Below are 9025 nucleotides of genomic sequence, written 5' to 3'. Positions count from 1 at the left end.
GAAAGCTATCCTGGAGTGTGGCTTGGACAGAGGAGAGAGATGGACCATAGGCATAAAGGATTGTGTCGTCAGCATAAAGATGAATGAGTGAGTTACCAGCAGCCTGGGAAATATTGTTGATGTAAATGGAAAATAGTGAAGGGCCAAGTATAGAGCCTTGAGGGACACCTTTAGTAACTGGGAGGGGGTGAGAAAGTGAGTTGCCAAACCTTACACGTTGCACCCGATGAGAGAGATAGTGAGAGAACCAGGCCAGATTCTGGTTCTGCACCATCTACTTAAACTAGATCAAACAACACTTTCTTCTTCTAAGCCACTGTGTTCATCTAAGGAATGTGGTCTGACATTAACAACCCAGTAAACAAGTCAGTCACAGTCCACACTGTTCTGGTCCTGTAGAGAAACATGAGGAGAAGATGTAAAACCAACTGGTTGAACGATAAGAAAGGATAAAAACAAAGATCATCAGAATAAGAGAGGCTGATCATTTAGGTGTTAAAGCTGTAAAAGACATTGAGGTGTGGTTTTGGTTCCTACCGTTCAGTGATGGAGGAGGAACAGGTTGAGGAGGAGCAACTCTGCCAAAGAGCAGAACAGAAAACAACTCCCACTGTCACACACATTCAATATCTAAACCACACATAACACACACACTGTCTGTAAGATGCTCTCACTGCATCACTGTGGAATGTTTCCTTGGTGATGGTTCTCATCATACTCACAGGTAGGTTCAAGCAGGAAGAAGAAATGACTTTAGAGGATCTGTTTGCTAGAAACCACTGGAACAGCCAGTCAGAGTTTAACATGGTCTTTAACAACATGTATCTGTTTCTTTAGGAGTCAGCTGTGAAGAACTGAGTCCAGTCCAGACTGATGACTTCAGGTCACAAGGCAGCACTGTTACTCTGTCCTACAACTATGCAAAGAAAGCATCTTCTAATGATTATTTCTTCTGGTATCGACAATATCCAGGAAAACCACCAGAGTTCCTCATCTTTCCCTTAGGTACTCAAAATAAAACAGAGTCTGGACTGTCAGTTAAAGTGAGTGGTGATAAAATCAGGATGGATCTGCAGATCTCCTCTGCTGCAGTGACAGACTCTGCTGTGTACTACTGTGCTGTGAGGCCCACAGTGACAGGAAACACCAAGACTCTGTACAAAAACACAAGCTGACACACTGACAAGCTGCTGGAAGCCTTTTTTCCACTGGTGAACTCCACTTTTTAGCTCCACTCGAGGGCCACATTATCAAGTAGGAGGTGCACTACTTCCTGACTGTGTTCAACCACTGTGTCAGTAATAAGTGGTGCTGTGAAGAGAACAAGTGTCAGAGTGAATGTTGAACATCAGCTAGTTTCTCCTGTTGATTTCAACCTTGTTGTAGAGATGGAACATTGGCTGTGGATTATTCTTGCTGCTCTTTTCTTTGGTAAGATAGAAAGCACAACATGTTTCTTCTTCAAACACCTCAACATGTTACTGAGCTCTACACTCACAGCTTTTAATCTTCATTCTACACAAAGTCAGAGTTCATCATTTCTGATGACATTTGTTAAACCTACTGATTGTTGTGCTTTAATCAATCATTTTTATTGATCCATCTCTTCCTCTGCATGTTCTGTTCTTCCCCAGAGTGTAAAGGAGAAGACAGAGTGATCCAGCCAACAGCTGCTGTCACTGCTGCTCAAGGAGACACAGTTACACTCAACTGTTCATTTGAGACCAGTTATTCTAGTGCCAGCCTTTTCTGGTACAAACAAGAAGAAAATGACTTTCCAAAGATGTTGATGCAGCATTATAAATCAGAGAAAGGACACAAGTTAGAAGGACGATTTCAGACTGAAATCATCAGCACATCAGTTCCTCTGCAGATCCAGAAGCTTCAGGTGTCAGACTCTGCTGTGTACTACTGTGCTCTGCAGCCCACAGTGACAGGAAACACCAAGACTCTGTACAAAAACCTTTGGAGCAAAGACAACACAATACTCCACAACATCCACTAGAGGGAGTCACACACTGTTGAAACAATTACTTATCAGAGACTGTGGGCCTGTCCCAATATGCACACTCGATCACACTTACACACTTGGGCACTTGGCGTGCGCGTTCATGGGCTTAGTGTCAGTGCGCAAGTGTGTCCCATTTCTCCAACGACCGAAAGTGCAGCGTGTTGATTTGCACTTTACCCACACTTACGGTAAGACCGCATCCGAGCGGTATTTGGCCAAGTATAAATCCCACAATGCACCATGGTGAAGTCCGCCGTCACCCAGAGCCACAAGTCACGTTTAGGAAAGGCGATTGAATTAATCTAAATAAAATGAAATTAACTTTCTATCTCATAATTATGACCTTTTAATGTCATATTTTATATTCATCATGCTCTGTTCATGTTTTTATATTTTCGTTTTTCTTGTTTGTTTTATTTACTTACAGTTGGGCTTACACATTTATGATTTGAATGAATTTTGAATCCGTCGGCAAAACGTCACCAAAGTGTGTGCGTAACCAGGCGCACTGAGCCAAGTGTGGAGAAATGGGACAGCCCCTGTGTCTGTGGACTGATGACAACAACATCACAGAAACATCAAAGACTATGACCTGGCCCCGCCCACTTCAGTCCCCCTCAGCCAATGAGATGATGAGTGAGTCCAGAGCAGAAATGTTGGAGGAACTAAAAACACAATCAGCTTGATGTTGAGGAGAAGGGCTGTGCAGCAGAGAGGCTGTTTAGTTTGTTCATTCTACTGCAGTGGAACAACATTGTTCATCTGCTGTCTGTTTGGCTTCAACTCCTCCAAAGACATGTTGCTTTACCTCTTTTTGCTTTTATCTCACTTCATAGGTGAGTTGGACAACAAATCAGTGTCTCAGTCAAGCTGCTCCATCAACTACATCTTTTTCCACAACAAGCAGTTTGTAACAAGTTAGATTTCTACTGTTGGAACTAACATGAATCATCTTCATTTTGCAGCCATAGTCTCCATGGACAGCATAAAGCCAAAAAGTCCTGAAGAAGTTGTTACAGAGGGCAGAAACATTAGCCTAACCTGTAAATATGAAGGTAGTATCAACAGTATCCAGTGGTACCGACAATACCAGAGGTCCAGACCTGAGTTCCTGCTCTACATCACACCAGGAGGATTGATCCATCCAACTCTGACTAAGTTCTCAGCTCACATCAACACGGCAGAGAATCAAGTAGATCTGAAGATCATCTCTGCTGCAGTGACAGACTCTGCTGTGTACTACTGTGCTCTGCAGCCCACAGTGACAGGAAACACCAAGACTCTGTACAAAAACCTTTGGAGCAAAGACAACACAATACTCTACAACATCCACTAGAGGGAGTCACGCACTGTTGAACCTCAGTGGTTCTCATTCAATTCAATACAATTCTTTTATGATCAGTAAAAGCAACAGTGATGAAGAGAGTTTGCTTCATCATGATGATAGTGATGACAATATCTTACATTGTGCCTTTTAGAAAACATTTGTTTTCACTGTAACTTTCAGTGGGAACATTAGTGTAGATATTAAGCGCTAATGTGTGTCTAATGTATGTCTAATGTATGTAAATGGCTCCTACCACAAGCTTTAGTTAGCTTCCTCAGGAGACCAGTTCACACACCTTGTGACTATCAAGCCAACTATGATTTTTGTTGTGTGTGTGAATAAAGCGGGTGCATCGTGGGTGCATCGTGAAACTAAAAAACTAAAAAAAACTACATATATTCAAAAAGTGCAAGTAGATAATATTAAGGATTTAGACCAAAAGTTCAGAGTGAGTGCTAAATAAACATTTTGTTGTTTTAGTAGAGGAGGTGTTCTCTTTAGAGATGAGTTTTCAATAGTTTCTTAAAGATAGAGAGGGACGCCTCTGCTCTGATACGACTCTGTAGTCTGTTGTCCCTCAAAGAACAACAGATGAGAACAGTCTGGACTGAGATCAACTAGTGTGCAGAGATGGAAACACCAGAAGCTGTTCCTTGGAAGAAGGTAGTGGCAGAGAGGGAGAATAAGGCTGAACAATTACATTCAAGTAGGTGGTGCAGACCCAGAGGTTACTCTGAAAATAGCACCAGTGTAGGTCAATGAGTAGTGAATCTTCAGGGCTGATTGAAACCAGACAAGCTGCTGAACTCTGGACCATCTGTAAGGATTTCACTGCAAACACAGGAAGGTTCACCAGAAGAGCAGAGCAGCAGTTGAGGTGAGAGGGAGCCATGGTCTGGACCAAGAGCTGGGTGGAGGACTAAGTCAAGTAAGGCCTGATTGTTGAGATCCTGTAAAGAGCAAAGTGGAACGGCTGAGAGATGAAGCAACATGGTCAGAGAAGGAGATCTGGTCATCCAACAGGACAACCAAGTTTACTGAGCCTTCAGGTAAGCTATGACAAGGTGATTGTGATATTAATACCAAATGACACCGCCAACACCCAGCTCGAACAAATAAAACCACATTTCAACCACCTCTTCAAGCTCCTCAATAGCTGGGGTAAATCTGTATTTTTCTCTGGTCCACTCCCCACATTCGGCCGCCGTGCAGGTCGTTTCAGCAGGATTTTCCATCTCCACTCCTGGCTCCAAACTGTCTCTGCTTCTAATAACTTCTCCTTCATTCACAACTTCGATCTGTTCTGGGAGCGCCCTGCTTACTACGCACGCGACGGTCTTCACCTGAGCACCCTGGGTTCCCGCATGCTGGCCTCCAACTTCCACCACTCAGTAAATGCACAGGACTGACTGTTTACCTCACGCGCCTCCCCCTCTGAATCCTCCCCCCCTACCCTCCCACACACCTCATGCCCCTGCCTGCCTGTGCCCCCCCCCTCCCCTCCCATCCCCTCTACAAATCCTCCCTCTCCCCAATCCCCTGCACCCCCCCCCTGTCCCATCACCTGTTCCCCAATTCAGACCATAAACATCATCATCAGGCCCAGGGCAAAAAGACCACGCCCTCACCGAGCGCCTCGAACCCTCTGCTCAATACCCACCTCCAGCCTCCACAACCATCACCTCACCCCCCCTGTTGCCCCATCCATCTCTTTTGCACTTTTGAACACTCGATCCCTCTCCAACAAAGCTCCTCTCATATCTGAACTATTACTGGACAACAACATTGACCTCCCTCTCCTCACTGAAACCTGGCAACAACCTTCTGATTTCTTTTCCCTCAACCAAGCCACTCCCCCCCCCTCCAGTTACATCGCTAAGCCACGCCTTTCTGGGCGTGGCGGGGGCATCGCAGTCATCCATAAACGAACCCTCTCTGTCACTGAACTTAACCTTAACCTCCCACCCACCTCATCATTTGAATATCTTGCCCTCTCTCTCCCCAATTCCATAACTACACTCCTACTCTACCGCCCCCCGAAGCCCCACCCATCCTTTCTGACTGAACTGTCTGAGCTCCTCACCATCGCCTCTTCCCTCTCCACCCGACTCTTGCTAACAGGTGACTTAAACATCCATGTCGACCTCCCCAGCGCCCCCCTCACGTCCGACCTACTCTCCCTCCTCGACTGCTTTCAATACACTCAACACATCCACTTCCCTACCCATGTAAAAGGCCACACCCTCGACCTCGTCTGCTCCTCCTCCCTACCTATATCCAGCCCCCACCCCCTCACCTTTCCTCTCTCTGACCACCACTGTATCCTCTTTTCCGTCCCTCTGCCCTCATCTCACAATCTCCAGAAACGTTCCATCTCCTTCCGTAACATTAAATCTGTTGACCCACTTACACTCTCCCAGTCCATATCCTCCGCTCTCCCCCCCACTGACCTGGCCCCTTCCACCCCCGAAGACTATGCCACCATGCTGAATCACACTCTCTCCAACTGTCTCGACTCCCTGGCCCCCTGGAAAACAACCACAGTCTCCTTTGTCACCTCCGCCCCCTGGTACACCCCCGAACTGCGCAATATGAAACAAACCGGCCGTCAATTGGAAAGATTGTACAGGAAAACCCACCTCACCGTCCATGCTCAGGCCTACAAGAGTCACATCTCCTCCTACCGTGATGCTCTCCAAGCCGCCAAGACTTCCCACTTCTCCACCCTTATCAACAGCTCTAATCACAACCCTCGCATCCTTTTCTCCACAGTCAAGAAGCTTCCTCATCCTTCAAACAACAACCCACCCTCCTCCACTAACCTCTGCAACTCCTTCCTCCACTCCTTCAGCAACAGGATCTCCCAAATCAACACCTCACTGGCCGCCTCCATCTCTGACCCCTCTGCCCCAGCACCCCCTCCAATCACCCTCCCGCCCCCTGACCACCTGATCAATGCCTTCACCCCAGTCACCTCCTCCCTTATCTCTGACATCATTTCTGCCTCCAAGACCACCACCTGTTCCCTGGACCCTCTCCCCACCCCCCTAACTAAGGCCTGCCTTCCTCCCCCACCTCACCACCCTCTACAATCAGTCCCTGTCCCTTGGCTATGTTCCCTCCATCTTTAAACTTGCATCTGTCACTCCCATTCTCAAAAAGCCTTCCCTTGACCCAGCAATCCTATCCAACTACCGCCCCATCTCCAACCTTCCATTTCTATCCAAAACCCTTGAGCGTGTTGTCTCCGCTCAACTCCACTCTCATCTTCAGTTCAACAATCTCTATGATCCCTTCCAATCTGGTTTCCGTCCCCTCCACAGCACTGAAACTGCCCTGGTTAAAGTCATCAACGACCTACTCATCTCCGCAGACTCCGGTGCCCTCAACATCCTGCTGCTCCTGGACCTCAGCGCAGCCTTTGACACGGTCAACCACTCCATTCTGATCCAAAGGCTGCGCCAGCTGGGTGTTGAGGGCACCGCACTGGACTGGCTCACCTCATATCTCACTGACAGACAACATTTCATCTCCCTCTCCGGACACACCTCACCCCTCTCCCCTGTCACACAGGGTGTCCCCCAAGGCTCTGTCCTTGGCCCCCTCCTCTTCATCTGTTATCTGCTCCCTCTTGGCCACATCATCCGCAACTTCAAACTGGACTTCCATTTCTATGCCGACGACATTCAAATCTACCTCTGCACCAATACCACAAATCCTACCCAGAACCCACCTCTCGCCCACATTGAAACCTGCATCTCTGCAATAAAATCATGGTTAACCCACAACTTTCTCAAACTCAATGCTGACAAGACTGAACTCCTCCTCATTGGCACCAAATCCACCCTCCGTACATCTGGTCCCATCTCACTCACCATTGATAATGCAACCATCACCCCCTCCCCTCTCGCACGTAACCTTGGTTTCATCCTGGACCCCACCCTGTCATTCGATCCTCACGTCAACTCAGTCATTAAAACCTCATACCTGCACCTCCGCAACATCGCCAAAATCACAAACTGTCTTTCCCCCCCAGCTGCTGAATCCCTCATTCATGCCTTCATCTCCTCCCGTCTTGACTATTGCAACTCTCTCCTCACTGGCATCACCGCTCACTCCCTCCACAGACTCCAGATGGTCCAGAACTCTGCTGCTCGCTTACTCACACACACTCGGTCCCGTGATCACATTACTCCTGTCCTTCACTCCCTCCACTGGCTCCCTGTCAAAGATCGCATCACCTTTAAAATCCTCCTCCTCACCTACAAAGCCCTCAACTCCCTGGCCCCCCCATATCTAGCTGACCTCCTCACCTGCCACCGCCCCACCCGAACCCTCCGTTCCTCCACTACCTCTTCCCTCACCATACCACAATCCAAGCTAAAAACATACGGCGATCGTGCCTTCTCCCGGACTGCACCCCGCCTCTGGAACTCCCTTCCCCAGCCCATCAGAGACTCTCCATCACTTCCCCTCTTCAAATCCCGACTGAAGACTTTCCTTTTCACCCAAGCATTTAACCTCCCCTACCCATAAGTTTTTTATTTATTTTTTATTTATATTTTTTGTGTTGTATTTTACTGCATCTGTAAAGCGTCTTTGGGTCACTGAAAAAGCGCTATACAAAATTAATGAATTATTATTATTATTATTATTAATTATAATGAAGAGTCTGATTGGTCAGGATAAGTAGAAGTTCAGTGTCAGAGAGGTTTAGGTGAAGGTGGTGTTCTTTCATCCATGCAGTTATATCAGAGAAACAGACTGAGATCTGGTCTGAGACAGTGGGTGGTTTGGTGGGAATGGCAGGTAAAGCTGTGTGTCGTCAACATACAGTGATGTCAGAAGGCATGTTAGTGGATGATTGGCTGAAGGAAGTTGTGTATGTTGCTGTCATTTCTACAGCTCCCATCAGCCTGAATGGAAACAGAGCACAACAAGGGGAGGAGCTACACAGCTGAATATGAAAGGCTTCATTTAGGGAGTGAAGGGCTGCTCAGTTCTCTACAGTGTTCATTCAATACAAGTCAAAATTATGCTGCTGCTTTCAGTTTGGATCATAATCATCTCCATACATTCTGGTCAGTAGTGAAAACATCAAATCTGATCTAAGAGTTAGTCTCTATACATTGTAATTTCTAATTTGGGTTAAATTGTATTTGATGATCTTAAAAGTGTGATGAGTAACTGTCTCTGTTGTCTCCAGGATGCTCTGAGGATTTAGTGAAATCACTTCAAGATGAAATGACGGCTTTGGAAGGACACACTGTGACTCTCTCCTGCAGCTACTCAGCCTCTGTTGACTTCATCTTCTGGTATCAACAGAAGTCCAGTTCATCTCCACAGCTTCTCATCGCAGATTATTCACAGACAAAACAAGGACTAGCTGTAAACCATGACAAGGCAACTAAGGAGTTTAATCTGCAGATCTCCTCTGCTGCAGTGACAGGCTCTGCTGTGTACTACTGTGCTGTGAGGCCCACAGTGACAGGAAACACCAAGACTCTGTACAAAAACACAAGCTGACACACTGACAAGCTGCTGGAAGCCTTTTTCCACTGATGAACTCCACTTTTTAGCTCCACTAGAGGGCCACATTATCAAGTAGGAGGTGCACTACTTCCTGACTGTGTTCAACCACTGTGTCAGTAATAAGTGGTGCTGTGAAGAGAACAAGTGTCAGAGTG

The 9025-nt window shown here is 46.8% G+C and overlaps 1 pseudogene; it reads left to right on the top strand.

The window, feature by feature from the left end:
• The first annotated feature begins 702 nt into the window (after positions 1-702).
• On the top strand, positions 703-7875 carry LOC146969664 (uncharacterized; annotated as a pseudogene).
• Positions 7876-9025: the final 1150 nt, after the last annotated feature.

The sequence above is a fragment of the Trachurus japonicus genome, chromosome 17, assembly GCF_045865225.1.
Source record: "Trachurus japonicus isolate A0001 chromosome 17, Traja_1.0".
Classification (NCBI taxonomy): Eukaryota; Metazoa; Chordata; class Actinopteri; order Carangiformes; family Carangidae; genus Trachurus; species Trachurus japonicus.
Note: the sequence above shows the minus strand (reverse complement) of the source record. Positions and strands in the feature narration are given on the sequence as shown.